General features: G+C 30.5%; 1 protein-coding gene across 1 annotated transcript in view; it reads right to left on the bottom strand.

Moving 5' to 3' along the window:
- LOC111036230 (protein artichoke) overlaps positions 1 to 18,571 on the bottom strand; it is a 114,280-nt gene extending 95,709 nt beyond the window's left edge. The window contains exon 1 of the mRNA XM_022318193.1: positions 18,534 to 18,571. The gene's annotated coding sequence lies outside the window, so the exon portion shown is untranslated. The remainder of the gene's footprint in view (positions 1 to 18,533) is intronic.
- Positions 18,572 to 21,944: the final 3,373 nt, after the last annotated feature.

Raw genomic sequence — 21,944 nt, forward strand, 5'->3', positions numbered from 1 at the left:
GAGTGTGTCGAACGTTTCTTGGGGATTTTCTTCAGACTGCAGCAGAACGTCGAGGAAGGGGCCAACCACCGTTTTCCGCACTGTCGAGTGGAAAAAAAATAAACCCCCTCGGGATATCCTGATCGTATTTATTATTTGTATTAAAAAAAATTTAATCAGCCACACTCCGGGTCAAGAATTTTACTCGAATCGTGAACCGATTGGCGGCGTGTCATGGTAACAATTTCAAATTGATAAATTGATTGCGTGTGTTGCAACCAGGCACTTCATTCATTTAGGGGACTGTAGGGCCGATCTCCCACCCTCCAGACCGGCATTTTAGTAACTAATAATTAATAATAATAAAAAAATTCATTTACTAATTTACCTTAATTGCCCCCCACCAAAAAAAAAAAAATTAAGCACCTATATTTATGTGGGTGTTATTACACTCGTTGGTTAATACATTTAAAAAAGCCGTAAGTTATTTTCACTCACTAGCGTGAGTACATTATTATACAGTTCGTTATATATATATATATATATATATATATATATATTGTATCTTATAGTGACAATAAAATTATTCGAATGTGTGTGCCAATCGAAAATGTAACGCGGTCATTTTATCGAACAAAAACCCTATACCGAATAATGTCAATAGACACGATAAACATTATAGTCTTCGGAGCAATTCCGTTTCCAAACACTTAGCCAAATGTTTTTCTATTGACAATTGTTTGTGGATAAGAACGTTTTAAGGTTTATTTTCTGTAAATTTCTCCTGTCTATAGAATTTATATCCCGAGGATTTCATTCGCAGTTTTCAACAGATTATAAAAACGCATCATATAACGTTCACGTATAATATTACTATGTAAATGACTGTCATGAATATTCGAGTCGCAATCTGTATGCAACTATATAGATGTACCTGTGTATGATAATATCATTATGTTTAACTTTTTTGAGTATTCGCAGTAAAGTTAAACACAAATACGACACGATCAAACAATTTCGACGGCCGAGTGCCTAATCAAAACTAATATAAAAAAAAAAAATGTTATTTCATTTTCTTATGCAAATGTACAGATCAAAACAACACGTAGTCTACTTATTTCATTATTATCTCTGTTCTGTGGCATTATTAACTCTTGCGAATAGTAATAGATACATCAGTAGGTAGTAGTTACAAGCAGCAACTTTTCAATTCTATAACATTAATCCTTTTCATACATATTATATAATATTAAAATAATAATAGTTTACAATCATGTAAAACTCGTAATCGAAAACTAGAAAATGTAGGTACTCATAAATATATATATATATATATAAATTATTAGTCATTATGTTATACGCATATTCGTCCGGCTGGGGATTTTCGAAAATCCTCTCCGCATTCGATACCATTAGAAATACACACAAACGAAACGATGTATATTTATAGCTATAAAGTATAGCATTCAACGCTACCGTTTGCGAGATTATGATATTTGTGGATTGTGTCGATTAAGTCGATTGACGCTGCCTAAAACAGTTTATTGAAACTAGCTAATTTGAAGTCCGACGACACTGATGCGATGACGATGGACACACTTTGATCCGCACAGCAGCAATACTCAAATGCTATTGTTATAATATACTATTACTCTGATGACATTACTGTGATAATGATGTTCATTGCTCGTTGTAATAAGTAAATTTAAATTTTATAATAAAGAACAGATTAGCTGATAATTGATTTGGTATTTTTCGCTTGCAGGGGACGGTCACCCTCGATGTAAAATATGCATAAAACTGACGTAATATTATCACGCATTAGGAGGGAAGCTCGAATTCATATAATTAGAAAATGTAGGGTGCGTAGATTTCACGTAGGTCATCCAAGAAAATGTATTGTAAACATGTATTGCACTCATTGTACGGTAATCGAACTTATATTTTCACCGACTAGTCGTCAGTGCGTTCTTATTTTGAGTTGCGTTACCACTTACCACTATATAGTCCTATAGCGATGTAATACTAAATTAGAGGGTACAACTTATTAATTGCTCAGTTATCGGATGCGAAACATCGATAACCCCCCGAGAACATAGGCGCAAATATGAAATTTCAAGGGGGGGGGAGAGCTCAGCCAGTTTTTAGATAAAAATTATAAGTTGAGGATTTTTCTTCATACATTTAAGTTAATTTTAAATCCAGAGGGTCTAATTCCAATTAGGAGGACTTAGCCCCCTTAAGCCCCACACGATTTTGCGCCTATGAGTGTGGCCGAAAATTAGAGGGAAGGTTATTATGTTATCTCAGATTATTAATCTGATTACTGACAAGATCTTCGGCACTTATTAGTTTATGGAATTTATTCAGATAACTAAAAAAATAACAAATGTTTTAAGTTTTTTATTATTAAAATATTATCCTTGGCATCTAAGCAACTAGCTTACAATTACAATTTATTAATTCGTAGGTCCTATAGTTTCGCTGGGTAAAGGTTTCGTGATATATATTGCCGACTATAAAGTTTGGTCTATCTGCTGCTGTACTGGGCTTTCCACCGTCTTTACAACCTATCAAATTATGTTTGATGATTATTTTCACTCCACAGGGGCAAGGTCGCAAGGACGCTTTTCTTTCAATGATGTTAAATGTTTTTTGTGCTAAGTATGTATGTGTCCTATATTTCGAGCCTGCAGTTTAATAACACTTCTTTATTCCTGCAACTTGATTTTTTGTGTAATAATATTTAGTCAGCGCACAAAAACTACTACTCGTTACTAATATAACCTGTGAATAGTGCACGAACGCGTACCGTGGACGTTTGTCATCAACGTGTTTTTTTTTAAACGTGGAATCAAATGCGCTAAAATTAGTATAAATCCCTTGTGCACACATAAACACACCGACTACGCTTGTTGTGTGAAGTACAATCCGTTGGGCTTGGGTTATGTTCACGTGACGGGAAATATAATTAATTTACTGAAACAACGGCTAACTAAAACTTCTCTTGCACAAACACACCCGCAAGTATATACATTTTGAGTAATACACATTCAACAAAGTAAGTATAATATATCGCACGTCCCGGTGGCGGCGAGCCGTTGAATGAACTCTTTGCGTGTGACGATGAATATTCCACGCGAAAGCTTTACGAAGGACGAAATATAGAAGTGGTGTCGGCAAAAAAAACGAGAGTAATTAAAAATACGAAAAAAAAATGGTTAACCACAGAGGTTTTTATTTTAATGCTTACGCACTACGCACGTCTATGGGTTGACATTTAAATGTGTTTATAAAAAGTGAATCGCTCCTTTCCCCGAACTTCATTCATCCGGGATTCAATTTACTAAGACAAAAGAAACACTCAAAGTGTAAATGATTGACTATACAATGGAAAATGTGGACATTTATATTGAATTGGTTTTTTAATGCCGTAGAACAGAAAAAAAATTGCTTTAACAAATGGAGGAAATAAGAAAAACGCTCTCTATCACATGACGATTGGGACGACAGCTGATAGCTAATATACTAAGAGCATTTGTTGTGGCTGCCGCAGATACAATTTAAACCGATCAGTGTATGCACCGGAAAAATACAGCGTAAATAAACAATATGAAACAAAATGAACATTTGGAAATCTGTAATAGTTGAGAGTTATTGATAATAAACAATTTTAATTTAATTGCTAGTTACTGAAATTAGCATTTTTATATTATTGTAATCGGTACAGTTGTTGTAGTTTTTTCGAAATAAATATTATCTTTTTTATTTTGTATTTATTGTACCTATCAATAAATTTATAATCAATACATAAAAATAAATAATTTAAATATTGTATAATTTTTTAAATGGTGTGACTTTTTAGACTTTTGCATACGATTTTTTTGTTGAGGGAGGGAGGTATTTTGAAAATGTAATAATTGCTGTTTCGCTCCCAATAATACTTCATGAATAGCCACCGATGTCACTGTTATAGGCCAGGTTGTGTATAAATATTATAATCAACAATATAAATAATTTTTTCGCTAATCCTAAAGTCGGTAACCATAGTACGTTCAGAGTATTTATTTTTTCTAACCCACTACATACTGGAACTTTATGGCTTGTGAAATTCGGTGTTTCTACAGTCTGTGAAAATACGGTCTGAGTAATCTATCGTCTGGAACCCTATGGTATGTACGATAATTTTCCGGATTTTTACACGCATCCAAACATTTCATTTAAAAAAGTCATAATATAACATTTTGAAATGCTGACGGTACTATAAAAAGGCCTAATTGAGCAGAAAAAAAAGTACATTATGAACAAATTACACGTATTGGATTAGGTACAACCAAAATCGATTAACTTAAGTTGCAAATGTAGAAAGCTTTCCAACTCGTGAAAGTTTTAAAAGCTATTCACAAAAAAGTTATGCGTAGACGAATTAAAAAGATCAAGTTCTGACTCGTACGTAAACACCACTATTTTCAATAACAACTTTTTACTAAAACAGAACACTAATTTTATAGGTATTATTCATCGATACATATAACTCATAAGTTGGTATAAGAACTTGATCGAACTGGTAATAATGTTGACGTGGATTTCTGTGTTATTAAAGTGTAGTACGATTAAGTGACATAAAGTAAGTACCAAATGAAAATTAACTCGACCATAGAAATATTGAATAACAAATAAGTAGGCGATGGACAGCGTGATTCTATATTACTTCAACACAAAGACGATGTTAATTGAATTGTTCGCTACACTCAAATTAGGCTCCGTGTGTACAATATACAAAGCTTTTAACTTAATACTATGTAATCTTTAGATATTTTGTGAATACATCATACGCCCGGCACTGCAGCTTGTATAATTATACACCAGAGTCCCTTCCTCCACTACATTATGCACAGCTGTTGGCTTTTAATCTGTCACAAGCCTTTAATCATTGACATGCAACTATTCAAGTTTAATTGTACGACACAATTCCTAGACCGTATTAACAAATTATAAATAGATACATCCAAAGGACATGATTAAAATAAAGCCTACTTGAATAAAAAATGTCCAAGTGTTTTTAATTTTGGTACAGTCACTGTACAACTGCGAGTGATTAATGTTCCTTTTAATGAACAATATTATTTTAGCTCCGTGAAAGTAGATAGGTGTAGGTAGGTGTAGGCGTATACTTTTCTAACCTCCCACGATGATTTTTTCTTCCTATACAATATCATGATTTAATAATTCATAATGAATAGTATATTTACACCTACTACCAAATTGTCTAAATCAATACACACATAAAAGTTAAAATAACAAACTAACACGATTTTGACCTATAGAAAAAAATCTAATTTTTATTTATTGGGTGTATGCATATAACAATTTATTTCTTAGTAAAAAAAATATTTTTAAGATAAAAACAAATGCATATTTTATTGTTTGGTAGGTAACTAAATATGGAATAAATTCTAGAAAGTATTGTAATACAATATCTTTTTTATTATTCAATATTTATTTTAAATGGTTTTTTGGGTAATAATTTCAATAAAGTACTTATGGAACAAACACGATTGTTATATTTGTATAAATCATTTGTGTAAAATTATTAGAATCAATTAAATAAATTAAATAAGAAAATAAACAGAAAATTTGTACATTACAACATACGAAATCCCAATGATTTATCGATGAATCATAGAACTAAGATAAGAAGTTCATGGTTTTTTTTTCTTTTATAAAGAATGTGTAATTGAATTACAAAATGCAATAATTAGAAGCTCAATAAAAAAAAATATAATTTTTTTGTTTTAAATGTTACAATCTGTTCACATGAATATAAACCATAAGTATGTAAGTAGGTTGGCAAAGAGAAAGAGTCTAATGAAACACATGAAACACATGAAGAGGAGACCATTCGGTAACACAACTTCAGAAATATAATATAATGTTTAAAAAAAAATTTTAGATAATGGAACCCAAATAATTCACGAATTTTATGAAGGTTGTGTTGGTTTAAACTAACCATCTATATATTTGGTATTCAGTAATTGATAAACTTTTCAAATACATAACTTGTCATGATATTTTATAGGCCTATGATTATAAACTTCATCTAAGTACACTTTTCATTCACCAATAAAAATGTGCACCGTTCAATTTTTAAAACAGTTTATATTTAAACAAGTTTAAATGTATTTTTTATTCTGTTTTTGGTATTTGTGTACCCATCACGACTACGCTTAACTTGTGTCAGGAAAAGACATTGTAAAACTTCTAAAATAATAGTCGACTGTCCGATGTACATACGAGTATAAATAGTACCAATATACTGTATACATGCGTCTGACCCATTTGGTTTTTTAATAAAATAAAACATATTATTTAAGATCCATGAGGTGGAAACGGATTCTACAAACGAAATATACAAATATATAAATATGCCGAGAAAAATAAATATACCCATAAGTATATTAACAATATCTTAAAAATTAAATGTATTTATTTAATATAAATGGGAGAGTAAATATAAAAAAAAATTGAATGTTCGTACCCATATATAGACACAATTTGTATTCATGATTTTTTAATAAATAATGCTGCAAAACTAATATTTATTTATATTATATTCCTTTAAAACTCATATTTGCTCAATCTATCAGAAAGGTATATACATTTATTACGTAAATTCAGACCATGTTTTTATTCAAGCTATTCCTTAAGTACATAAACGCAATTTGTATTTAAATAATTATAACTCATTGAGATATAGGTACAAATACAGGTATGCAACGAGTAGGTATTCAATGTTATACGATGAAAAAACTGTTATTATACAAAAAAGTTGTACTATGATTCGTTTATAAAGATTTTACAATAATTGATTAAAACATGACGAAATCCTAATAGACTTTGAAGTTTGAGTATAATATTATGCTAAATTCATTCACGAGAACTTAAAATAAAAATATACAAAATGTAATAGTTTAAATAAAATACTATAAAATGTATAGGTTGTATGTATATTGTAGTATAAAAATGAGTATATATTATAATAAATATGAATAGACTGATACTCCCCTAAAATGGAACTTCTCGAAGAGACGAACATGTTTCAGAAAACACAGCAAGAACACGTAGATTATATCACATGTATTTTCAATAACCTAAACCTTAATGTATCATTTTAAGATATTTTGTATACAACTTTAGTATTAGTATATTTTAGAAATTATAAAATGTAATATATTTCTTCAGAAACACCGATCACCCTGGTAATTGAAGCTTATTTTTAAATTAAAAAAATATATATATATTAATAGAAAAACTAATTTAGATGTATTAGATTTGTATGTGACGTTTACCACATGACATATAATTTCTGATGTGCGTAACCACTCTAAAGTGCACTTACATTTGAACAATCTTATTATTATATTATTATTCTAATAAATACTATTTGAATGGGAAATTATACTTACTAACAGTGGGCGAACATAAATATATATTTATAGATTTAGTTTTATAATACACATTTTTGAGTATAATGCGATAAAAATTGGAACCGATAAATATTTTAAGTCGTAAAAAGTAGTTAAATTGATATCGGACATATTCAATTTTACTTTATAGATTTATAAATCTCTATGTCACGTCATTTCAAACTATATTATTCTAATATAAATTGTATTAGAATTGAAAATTCACTTTAAAAAAAAAATAGTAATGCATTTATATTACATTTGTACACAAATATAAAATAAAATCGGGATTTTTATTAATAACTAAAACCGTAGCCAAATGATGTGTTAAGTCTGTAATGAATTAAACTTTTGGTTTACTAAAAACACGGTATGATAATAATAATATTCAATGAAATCAATATTTTGCAGCACCTCACCATTGCTTATTTCAATAAAACATGTACAAAAAATACTTAATTAAAAATTGGAATTAAGTTACAATTTTGTCATAACAAATAAAAACATTAATTCATTGCATTCATTCTCGGTTATTTTTCATTTGAATTTTGTCGTTATAGAAATTAAAATTATAATTATTTTATTTTAAAATGTCCTCACTTTAAATATTGCTAGTATTGAGTATTTTAATTTATAACAATATTTAAAAATAATAACAAATATAATAATTTATTATCAAACTTCGATGAAATCATACTTCTTGAATACCGAGAAAACAGATGCACGACAATGGTGTACCTTAAAAGCCTATCTATAGCGCCGTGAAACATTATTTTATTTTCAAATGCGAAATTGACAATGACAAATACATATCACAATATTACTTAATGTAGAATAGCTAATGGAAAATCAGACCACACGACCTCTTTGAACCTAAAAAACCCATCTAGAAGGTCCAAAAGTTGACTAACTTAATAATTGTACATTTTCAATTTTAATATTATGGGTGACAAAGCCGACACAGTTTTAGAATAAAACCTCGCGTCACAGGAAAAACGCCCATGCCTCGTGAAGTAGTAAGAATTTTATAACTTTTTTTTTAATTTGAGAAACACAGACCTAATACAAGTCACATTGGACTCTGATTTTAAAAACTCTATTTTAAGAAATTGTAATAAATGTTTAAATGATCCAAAATTGTTGAGTATTTTGAAATGTATTTTGTTGGCGTTATTTAAATTTAATTAAAATATCGGATTCCAATATGACCTATATTAGTTTTTCTCATTCAAAAAAATTAAAAATTAAAAAAACTACTCTCCTGTGAGTCGTGATCGTTTTTCCTGTGAAGTAGTTTTTACCGTTGAAATGGTTGATTTTATTCTTTTCTTACTTTCAGGCTGGCTTTCATATGGCAGCCAGCAATGCAGCTAGAAATTGCCTGAATCTTCGCCTTTTAATAAATATCCAAACTCGTCTTCCTGAATATAGGAACTACGTAAGTACTTCATTAGTTGTATAATATACATTATACTTAGGCAATAAGTAAATTAAAACGAACATTTATTAGGAAAATGATTTATTTACATAATATTTACCTGTTTGCGATCATAGAATATAATTTTAAAAACAGCTGTCACACCCATTTACCATTGATGTTGTGTTGATGATAATATTTATGTTTAACGACTAATATTATACTCTCCAAAGCCACGCCATTGTAATTCTTTATTGTTGTTATAGAAATAGATACAGAAGAAAAAATAAAAATACATTAAATATAAAATAATACAAACAGAACAGAGTAATGACTAAGCGGTCATCGGTGTATATAAACTATGAACAGATACTATGTCTTACCGGACGGTCCGGACGTCTATATTTTGTAATTTAATAAAACCGTGTCCATATTATTTATTTGTGGCCATAAACATTACCGTACACACACAAGCAAACACACACACACACATTCACTCACACCACGTCAGTAAGTTAAGTCTAAAAATGTTCACTTGGCCAGTGTAGTGATCACATTTCTTGTGATTTCTAACGCATTTCCTATATAATAACGGTGTAACATATGATAACGATAACCATTTGTCAAAGTTCACAAAAATATACCAATTCTAATGAATACTTAAACGTTGGTGTACGCTACTTTATTACTCATGAAATATCGTACCTCGAATGGTCATAATATAGGTTCAACTGTGTGGCTGAAAACAAATGCTTTAAAAAAAAAAACCAAACGAATTTTTCAAAAAAGTGCATAGTTTAGTCAGATATAAGCTTTAAACTTGTCTACAGCAATCGTCTTCGATTCAGTATTTTATTCCTTCACATACATTTGTCTGAAGAGTAATTTATTGTGGAAAAACATGTGAAAATATAACGGAAAATTCGATTTCAATCCAATCACACCCACGTGGCTACAGGATACCCGTACCCGCCAAGTGTGTACCTATAGTTTATTGTTGCCAGTAATGGGTTCTTGAAAGTAAAAATAGTTCTTACCACATTTTTATACTCTGTGAATCTAGCCATTTTAATATCGTTTTAAAAATAAAATAAAGTTATATAATTTAACGCAGAGTTTAAAATATTTTTAATAATGAAAATCTAGAGAGAAAAAAGGCTTAAACAAGAAATATTGATTTGAACTGTAGCAAATAATATATTAATACAAATTGGGATAAATAAAAAGCTGTTATTAAAATAAGAAACCACTTTATTTATGACGTTTCTAAAAACTTTTAATTATTAAATCATATTACTGGGAAAAATAATATTTATTAAGATAAATATTTTACTTTTTCTATAATTTTATTAAAGGTACCATCTATGTTGACTTTGATGTGCAAATTTTTATAAATCAACTGAATATGTTAAATGTTGGTAAATTAATAAGCAGTAAGTTACAACAGAGTTTGATCAAATGTAATACAATTATATAAGATGTTACAATTTATATAAATTCTGAAATCATTAATTAGTCTATTAATACCCCTTCTCTCCTCAGTCCTAATCAGACTTATAGTCACTAAGGGCATTATCTGACCATCATCATTATCTCACAATACTACCTAATCGCATAATATAAAATCATATTATGTACCATCACTCCTCATCTATTATACCTTCATTAATTTTAGTTAAAATTTTCTAACTGTAGTTACTCATTATCAATGCAATTTTATTAAGATTCATAATCATCAAAATGTTACTTATGTATATTACTTAGTTCTAAGAACTGTATTATACTGTATTGAACACACGTGTAATAGCAGTATAGCACTCGATGTGCTGAACAATTTTAATTTGTAATAAAAAAAAATTCTAACATGTCATTAATTGAACAATGTATTTTGCATTTTGATAATTAAATTCTACCAGAGTTTATGAAACATAGCATACAAACAATCAATTTTTTTTTATAAAAAAAAGCAGCGAATTCCTATGAAATAAATTTCAACAGTTTGATTCTATCGTCTATTTATTTAAGACTTTAAAAAATGTTAATTATAATACAAAAGAGTAAGTATCTTAACACTTTTACAAAATTATTTTCAAAACAAGATTCACTTCGACGTTACCAGAATAGAAACTTTTCGAAGGAAAATACATTTTAACACGAAAAATATTACTGGAATTGTGCACCCTATTAAGTTTTAACCAAAGTCTAATCTTCTCTTAAATATTACACGAAAATTAGTTCAATTAACAGGATGTTAACATATCATTAATAATCAATGTGTTTAGTCTGAATTTGGTTGTGTTACTATATTATTAATAAGTGAGACATCAAAGTTATAAATGTATAAAGGATTATGAATTAATGACGTAATACAGGTGCAAAAAAAAAAATCTTCATTCATATATATTAGTCTTTAAAACGTGATTAAAAACGGTGTAGCTACCTATATTAAACTACAACAACAGCCACCGACTGGTGAACACGCAATAGCTGATGAAGTCGTTTACTGGCCTATAAATATTGAATGTATTTGCGTTACTAATTGGGTTTTGCGATGGAACGCATATATTTTATAATAATACTATGCTTTCTAAGAATTTGTTATATTGTACGTCATTATACGGTACGATCCAAAGTTGTAAACTTGTAAAGATCGTAAGTGCAATGTGTACCGATAAACCGTGACTATGTAGCTGTAATACGATATAACTACAGAGCTGCGACAATATTCGAAAAAGACATATTCTTGGCTAGTTTGAGCACCGCGATAAATTGTCGATTTATGCGAGAAACTTCGAATCCTGCACGATGAATAACGGCTGCACATGGATATACGTAAAAAAATAATAACCATACTAATAAAACGAAGCTAAAGTTTATAAGAATAAATAAAAATAGTCAAAACGGTCGGTTCGATAGTATAGTGATGATGATGATAATAATAATAATAATCCAACCTCGGCAGGAGGTGCGTGCGTGTTTTGAAGACAAACGCGTTCCGGATGTCATAATATTATTGTTTATGTGAAATGTTGTGTCGTGGAACAATGCTCGCGTGTGGGTCCGACGAATGGGGTATGGCGGGTCGTGATGACGGGACGAGGTCCCAAAACTTATCCAGGGGAATTCGGTATCCGAGACAAACATGCGCGTAATAATATTCGCCACCCAACAACGAACCCGTAATAATTCGACGTGACTGTGTGACAGTTGTCGTCGGCAATATCTTTACGGCTCAAGTGTATAATAATTATTATATATCACAACCACATCGATTTCGGTTATCGGGTGAGGGTTACCGAGTCATCGGCTGAGGCTGGTCGCCTCTATTGTCAACCAATTTACAATGATTCATCAGCCTATTCTACAGAAAAAGACAAAAATATCTTCTAATATATGTTATTCGATCAAATATTTTGGACCAAAAATGTATTAATAAATTGTTCTTATTGAATTAATTCGTAATAGTTTTGAGAACAAAATTTATCAGTTTTGTGTTGATGGCGATTTTTTTAATGGACTTTTACGTTATTTTTGTCTACAATTTCGGTGTTTTGTTGGCACCTTGGTGGTACACATTTTTCCAATGTTATCGTCAAGATTATAGTTACACTTTTTTTTTCCATTTAAGAGGTTAGACCGTAACATCAATATTAAAATTTTTTTTTGAAATTGACGATTATTTAATATGATTTGACATTAATTTCGTTAAGAACCACCACTAAAATGTAAAAACAATAATAACAGCCAAAGAGTGTATTTTTTTGTATGAATGGTTGAAAAATATTTCGTCTCTTTGGAGCTGCGCTTTTTACTAAATAGTCTGATGATTTATTATTATGACTTGGTATGCATCATAAAAATAAAATGGAACAGACATTCTTAAAATGTTCGAAGTTTTAGTGATTGATCACCACAGTGTTATTATATGTTACGCAATACGTTTATTAGAAACATCACCTTTCGGAGAAAAATGCACTTAACATTTAAGTTTTTGAAAAAAAGTATATAAACAGATAGAAACACTACAACTGCATAGTGGGATATTTGTCATTGTAAACCCGATGATGCAATAAATTATTTGTTTCAGTTGTCCCTTACGGATATAAATATTAGATGGAAATGTACTTGGTAGAACAGAATTTTATAGTGCATAAAAGTAATCTACCGGTTATTCCTATACTATTCCTACATGGTAATAATAACCAACCGAATTTCACCACGACAGCGACTCGACCCTGTCAAGTTATATCACAATGGACCATAACTGTTAGTTGCCCCAAAGCACAATTCTCTTTTTATAAGTTGTATCAATGAATGTTAGTCGATATCACAAGTTCCACAACAATTAATTTGGTAAACTAAAATGTATTTATTAAATATTCTACAAGTAACTGTGTTAAACAGTTTTTAATCAAACTTTAAGTCTGCTGAAGATCTGCTCTAAAGCTGCTGAGTGTGTAATAATCTAGTCTAGAGATCATGATGGTATATCAAAAATATATAATTGATAATCAATGCTATTTTAAACAACAGGTGGTGACCGAAAACGTATACATGACCAATATAAGTTGGTACTAACAAAAACTACTATATTATTCCACTCAAAAATGTACTTATGCAAAAATGTAATGAAATCGTTTGTGGAGATGTGGCTATAACTGAAACAGATATAATAAGTAGTATAAAATAAGAAATAAAAAATAAGAAATATATATGTTCGGCAAATTAGTTGCATTATTTTTGTGGTTTGATATGGGGGCTTTGCGTGCAGATAGATATATGTCTATGGTATTTGTACAATTTTCCATGCGTGGCCTTTTGAACATTTTCGCTATAGAAAAAAAAAGTGCCTATCTGCCTCTGCTGATACATATTATACGTTACTTGTAAATAATTATATTATAACATTTATAACCAAACTGTACACATGCAGTATAACATAATAGGAAGGTATATAATATAATATATATGCCATCATATACTGCATTATACAAAGGTAGGTTTGCCGGCACTCAATTTACTTCGATGGAGTTCTATATATTGTATACATATTAATTCGACCGTATAAAATAGCCAGTGATTTACATCGCGTTTTACATGTAAATCAGCCGAGAAACTCGTTAGGAAGTTCACAAAGACGTAAACAGGCGCGGTGGCGGTGCAGCTAGAGACCGCATTAAAAATCGACCAACGAAGCATCCGACACCTCACCCCTCGCCGACATTGTCTCGCATACATTTCGCAAAAAAATAAAAATTCTACGCCGCAACAACGCACATCTAGCTATAATATATTATACGTGGGTAGGTATATCGTAGTCGTTATTATATTGTACAGCGCAATATAGCACTGCATTATGTAAGTATATATATATGAGTTCAATGCATATACAGAACGATCCGTAGACACAAGCTACACTAATTTTCTACGTCGGTATTTGTGGTTTTAAATCATTTGGACTGTTTATCACGAATTTTTTTTCACAGAGTTCAGGCGAACACTGTATTTTATTAGAAAAGGTACCCGGGAACAAAAGTTGTTTTAGGTTCCTCTCGTATCATACACCTATAAAAACCTAAAATTATAAAAAAAACAACTATATTAATTCAATTCTCGATGTTTAGAAAAAGTTTTCGGAAAAATATTGTATATCTATTTGCGAAATAAAACCTATATAGCTTGTCGTTTAGCAATTTAAATAACAACAAAAAAAAATTCTTAAAAATACACTTTTTTTTTATTTAAGTGTACAGAACTATATTATTTTAAGCGATATTTTTTTTTTCAAACTCAACAATTGAATAGAAAAATTTGAGTAGCCATTTAAAACAATCACTCCGTATATAATAGTGAACCGTAAACCGACGGTATTAGATTATTAGGAATATTAACATAACGCCAGCTGCGGTAGCAGAGGTGATGACACTATATTTTAGACGTGCTATACGTATGTGTCGGTTATGTAAAAAGTTCAGGGCTACTATTCTACTAAAAAAAATATCATAATATAGTTACTTAAAGTTTAAAAAAGAGTGACTTCGGTAAATCTATTTTTTCAACCTTGTAACGTTTTAGTGATGTACATTTTTTTAAATTTAAATGATTGGGGAAAACATTATTTATATGTAATCAAATCTGATCACATGAATGATAACCTAATTATGGTCAATTGAGGTACCTGTGACATATTATTGAAAATTTAAACTTTGATTTAAAATGGAATTTAAGATATAATATTATTAACTTTTCAAGAAAACCATTTAAATACAAGTGAGCTTCAAATTTTTAAGTATTTAAAAAAAATCTGTTTTAACTTAGCTGCCTATCTGTTTCCAGCAATAATAACTTAAAAAAATTGAAAATACAGTATTATAAAAATACCATCAGTATTGCAAGTATAAAATAAATAGGTAAATTAAATAATAATTAAATTAAATAAATAATCAAATAAAAACAATCGTAAAATGGTGTTTTCTAAGATAGGTAATTCATATAATACTACCTACCACAAATAATCAAGATAACATACCAACATTTAAAACTTAAAAGTGAAAAAGTTATTCAAAAGCACAATCGCCTAAAAGTGAGTAGTGACTAAATATTCGCACTGTTAGTGTTGAATGGCTAACTTTCAGCTGGTCGAGTCTTCGTGCAAGTTTAAACGGTGTGGTTGTGATGTGTGGAGGGGGCAGAGGTGGGCGAGGTGGGCCCAGTGCATTTGCACTTATACACAGGAATTTGTGAGGCGACCGTAAAAATGTCCATTAGTTTTATTTCCTATATATAATGCATGTATTTATATATTATATATTTTATACTCGCACGAGTCTTATCAGTCACCTCGACTATTGTGTGAAACTAGCGGTCCAACTGTATAGTACATTACTCGTGTGTGCATGCGTGCAAGCAAGCAAGCTTTGTTCGCAGAGTCAGAGGTCGGACCCATGACGATTGCTGCAGACGTTCGACAATCGTCCATCGATTGGATAATGGCCGGCAAAATCCACTTGGACGTGGTGCAGCAGCCTATGCAACGCCGGAATGTCTGTCATCACTCTCTCACTGACACTGCACTCGGCCCGTGTACCTACCCGGTCTGTTTCTATAATACCAGCTACCTATACAATGTAGAATAATATGCTAACTGCATGCTCCCCGTGAGCTTTTGTCCCGAAGTGAAACCAAAAACGTCCTGCACTATAACACTTCGACTGCTGTCGTTTTTTAGGTCTTACCGATTCGGATATCTGATAAAAGGACAGTAAGCTTACCATTTGTTTTCTCCCCCTGACTCACGCCCATGCGCCAATTGATGTTTATCAAAACCAACCCTGTGCTATTGCTTTTAATATTAGAGTAAATTCGCCATTTTTTAAACACGAAGCTAAGGTTATTACCCTTGTGGCCGTGTCTCTATTTTCGGTTTTTACGATATTTAATTTGTATAGAATTTATAAGCATTTTTTAATTCTAATAATTTAGACGCTTGTAACTTTTATAAAAATTAAAATATCACAAAATAGTCAACTTAGGGATACAGGTTAAGTTCTTAACTGAAAGTTTGATAATAAGCTAATTCATTTAAATATTAAAAGCAATAAAACAACTTGGGTTTTGCTGAAAATAAATTTGGTATGTCGTGAGTGGCTGAGAGAGAGAAAGCAAATAGTTCTCTGACATCCTCTTAAAATAAAAAAACACAACTATACATACGAAAATATTTTAACCATTTTATATACATATGTACTTACACGTTCAAAAAGTTCATACTCAACTCGTCCGTTAACGGTTCTTCGTTATTAGTTGCTGGCTATTTTATACGATTTTCGATAAGTTAAAAGGTTAGCGCATTTAACATAGATTAACGCCATGTTCCGAACATAATAATATAAAGAAAATATTATGGACAACAGTGATTTTTAAGGTTTCATTAGATATAGTTGTAAATACTATTAAACTTATTACGAGAATTAAAACATTGACTTTCTCAATAATAATTGATTTTCGAAGTTTACTCGGGTTTTCGATGTATTATTACGTATACTATATTGTGTACCTAATTTATTTATTTCGATATGGAAACTGTCTGATAGCAGTACGATATAACTAATGTGCAAACTTTGATGGCATTTGACCTTTTTTTCTACCAGTTAAAAACTAAGCTTTATCAGCTACAAACGTGATTCATACAATGTAGAACAAAATATTTACATATTTTAATATTATCATTTTATTTCACATTTTTGGCTTATTTTCAGATTTTATGCTTTTTTGTTATTTTTAACGACGTTTTAGAATTTGAACCAATTTTATTAAACTAATTTTTTTTTTAAAACATACAAATAGTATTCATCAGTTGATGTCTGATTTTAAAAATATAAACATGTATGGATCGTCGACGAATGTTTTGTTTTGAAAAATTAAAATACGCATTCATCATTCAACGCAACCCAGAATATAATATTATTAGGTGAATCAATTCATTTATTTTTACCAATTATCTAAAACAGTTTAATAAAATTGTGTAGTAATTACTGAAACAAGGATTACAGCAATATTAATAATAACATTAATTCTTTTACAACAAACTTATAGTTTTTTTAAAAATATTTTGAATTTACTATTAAAGCTATATTGCCTTAATTTCAATGGTTTTGAAAAGTTTTTTAAAGCTTCACTATTCGTACTTAAGTTATAACTTTATAAGTATAGTAACAATAATATGCATTTAAATTAATAATGCACCTATAACTTACAAGACGTATGTTATTTTAAAACTATTAGCTCCTTTCCAGTTTTTATAATGCTATTGATTGCAAGAACAATAAACCCAAGATGAATATTTTAATACAAATTCAATTAAATTAATCAGTAGGTGTATGCACAGTGTATATTAACAACTCCCTATAATAATTAGATTGTTTTAGTGGTCATGCGAATAAAAATATACGTTAATATTGGGTCTAAAATATAATTACGATTTAATATTATTATAAAATATACAAAGCATATACATTTTTGCTATGCAAATTATGCAAATCGTGAAATTTCAAAATTAAATTAGCAAAAAATAAACGAAATAAAAATATTTTGTCTCAATTACACCCAATATAAAATGAAAATTATACTTTTGAGTAGGTAGTTTATAAACGGCCAACGGGCTACTACCTTAAGCCTCGTGCAACGTATTAGGTGGGTATGCGATTTTACGAAAATCGTAGGTTGATAATTTTTCCAGTGTGGCAAATTCGCGGAATTCACATTTCACATAACTTTTCATAAAAACAGTAAAAATCCGTTTGCCTTTAAAAACCATATATACATTGCACTTCAGCCTCGACCATTAAGCCAAAGTAAATAAATCGTTTTAACATAAAAAAAAAAAACAACAGCACAGCGACCCTCTCTCCTCCACAATATTAATCAAATAAAAACGTAATAGTTTTCACGATATTATAGAACAAGTTATCGACCAACGTTAAAACGAAAAGAATATCTAGAACCACTAGAAACAGTGTATATAATATATATATATATGTATGTACTACTCACTACCGCCCTGGATGTAAGTCTTAAAATCAACTGAGCATATTATTTGTTTTTCACTATAATAATATCGTAATAGTAACGCGCGTTACGTTTATGAGTATTGAACGATCAGCGGTACTTACATGATACGTGTTGAATTCGCAGGACCTCAGCCGCCAAACTGAAAAAAAAATAATGATAAATAGTTATTATAGCACTACTACATAATATTATTATCATGATAATATTATTATTTCACTGTCGGCGGGATAGACTCTCGTATAATTATCATGAGGTAGGTTTTATTCGTGTACACGGGTGCGTTACTTCGAAACGGGCAACGGTCGTATATATAATAACTCTGCGACACATGCCGCACATATATATATATATATATGTATATATTACATTACATTATACACTGCTCGACTGCTGTACACTCACAGTGTAATACACGTACATGCGATATACTGACGAGGGGTAGGGGGTACACGGTGGGTGGTTGGGTATGAGCATTTAATGGCGTTTACGATAAACGCGAGCGGGAAGGGGGTGCGTATGTGTGCGTACAGGTGTGTATATATATACATATATACGTACGTACGTGCTACCGTATAAAACGTACGCCGTACGTCTTAATTACCTAAGTGAAACTCGAAAACCCTCGAATCGGAACGGCGTGTATGATTTACATATTCGCGAGATTGTTTGTCAACAACACTTCGTGTGCGAATATAATATGAAAGTGTGTGTGTGTGCGTGTGCGTGCGCGTGTGTGCGTGCGCGTGTGTGCGTGTGTGTGTGTGTGTATTACGTACGCCCATAATATTATATACGTGGACTATAATAATGTAGTTATGATACAGGGAGGCATATAGCTTTTGGTGGGTGCTGACGGCGACGGCGGTGGCAGGACGATAACGTAATAATATATTATTTTATTTCGTGTGACTTTTCTCAGCACGCGTCACCTATACCGTGTGCGGTTCTATACGTATACACTGCAGCAGAATACACCACGTTATACATAAAGTTTCAGACTTTAAATTAAATCGTAAGGAAACGGGAAAAGGCACGCGCGCTCGGCTCTGATGTGTCGTCGTGTAATTATATATATATATGTTACGGGCAAAGTGGAAAATTCGGGCAATGTATACAATGCCCGGGCATTGTACACAGTGACCGGGCATTGTATACAATGTCCGAGGTATATTGGGCAATGTAAATTGTGAAGTATTTATACAAATAATCTGCATAATATATTTTGTTAGATGATAATGATAAACTAATATGAATTTATAATCGACATCTGATTGTGCTTGCATGTCGATCAAGTCAATTTGACAGCGAGAATTCATTTCAGAAGATATGATTGGTTTTACAACCAACCCTTTTTTAACTGTACTTCCCTTCTTTTTACACGATTCGCAATTATTTAAGTATAACATTATTACATCTCTAGTTATATTTTTGTACTTTTTATTAATCTCGTGTTCCATTCTATTTCTACCTCCATGTCCAATTGACAAATGAACTTCATGTATAATATCATATAACTGAACATTATGCACATAATATTTTATTGCATTACCTTTAAATACATTTAAAATTTAATTAATTAAAATAAAATTCTAATACTCTTATATAAATAACCATATAAACGAGTATAATAATTATTAGTATATAATATCATTGATTAGGTAAAATAATATTATGCAGATTATTTGTATAAATACTTCACAATTTACATTGCCCAATATACCCCGGACATTGTATACAATGCCCTGTCACTGTGTAAAATGCCCGGGCATTGTATACATTGCCCGAATTTTCCACTTTGCCCGTAACATATATATATATATATATACTATATTACATACCCGCGGCTGTGAAGCTCACGATTCATTCATATGCGACGATAAATTGCTACTACGCTGTGTATACCGTATTCCGTGCCCAACAATCTTTTTTTTTTTTTGTTATCTGTTTTTCGACGCTCTTTTAAGTTTATTTACCGTATTAAGCGTTTGAAAACAAGCAAAAAAAAAAAACAAAAAACAATAAAACGATAAGCGTTTTCAAGTTTCTAAAGATATGTGTTCATTTGCAATCTCTTTAGAAAAAAAAACAACCTTTAGCAGCGAAAAGTTTAGTTCAAAGAGCGCGATACTTAATTGTGTTTTTTCCCCGCGAAAAACTAGTTAATTTAGAATAAGATAAAAGCGGGTCAGATAACTCATTTGAAATGAAAATGTAATGGTGTGTTAGCTAACGTATGAGCTACGTAAGTCTATTTTATAAATCGTATACAGTATATATGTACGACAAGTTTAACAAGAAAAAAATATGAACGTACTTTATCATTAAATTACGATGATATATAATAAAATACTATGGAAGTTTTATATCGGTGCACGGGAAATGTCAAAAAATTAAATGGAGGAAGTATATTTATGTATATAAATCGGTCTGTTTTTATATAATTATGTTTTCATATAATGGGAGTAGGTATATACCTACCACCTATATGTATACCAAAAAGCTAATAATAAAGTTGATTAATGTTTTCTAATCCTCCGGAAATACTCTTTACAAATCTTACTTACATTATTACATTTTTTACTATTACTATTATTATTATTATTACTATTTTTTTTAATATAAACGAAAAAGTGTATAGGAGGCACCTACATAGGTATTATTATGTATTATATTCTCATAGATTAAATTCGTATATATGGTATACCTTCATAGGAATAATAGGTATAGGTATATTTCTTAACAATGATGTCCATTGTAACAATGAGTGCTCCGATTATTGATCCAAAAGTATTACAGTTACAGTTGACCTCCACAACGAAAGTCCAAAATCCGTATACATATACCTTTCCGTTTTATTTTTTTTTCTCGGTATCTCGCTCTTTCTCTCTCGTTTTAAAAACTGGACTTTGGCCAGAGATGGGTTGAGGGTGAGCCGACTGCCAAGTTAAAAAAAAACTTTTTACTTTATATTTTAAGGGTGTCGGATAATATGGTGTTTTAGGGAGAATATCATGTCGTTCTCTATTGACCTTGCTTGTGCTACAGTCCAGATTATATGTGATTATTCACCTCGGGTTGGCCAAACTTTCGGAACATCGACTGGAAATGGGACAGAGTTCAGTATTGCAGTCGCCAATAGCCATTATCAGCTTCCGGTTTCCGCGTTCTAGCACAAACATGTCTTCGACACTGTAACTACTATACGCAGAGAGATAAGTCAATTTATTTCAACAATCTACTGAAACAATCTTAATGACCCGGTCACGAGATTTTAATAAATTTAATTGAAAACAAAAACTGTTGAAAACATGAACATGAACGCCGCTGTTATTATAATTTATAACATTGAAGTACCTTCCTATTGTTTTAAAACAAATTTCGCATTTATAAGTAAGTTAATCTCTTCCAGCATTTATTTTGTTTCTGCTTATATATTATCCTGAATTAAATTTATAGTTTCAAATCAACTATTATATTATAATTATAAGATATGTAAATATAATACAATATAA

Source organism: Myzus persicae, unplaced genomic scaffold, assembly GCF_001856785.1.
Source record: "Myzus persicae strain clone G006 unplaced genomic scaffold, MPER_G0061.0, whole genome shotgun sequence".
Classification (NCBI taxonomy): Eukaryota; Metazoa; Arthropoda; class Insecta; order Hemiptera; family Aphididae; genus Myzus; species Myzus persicae.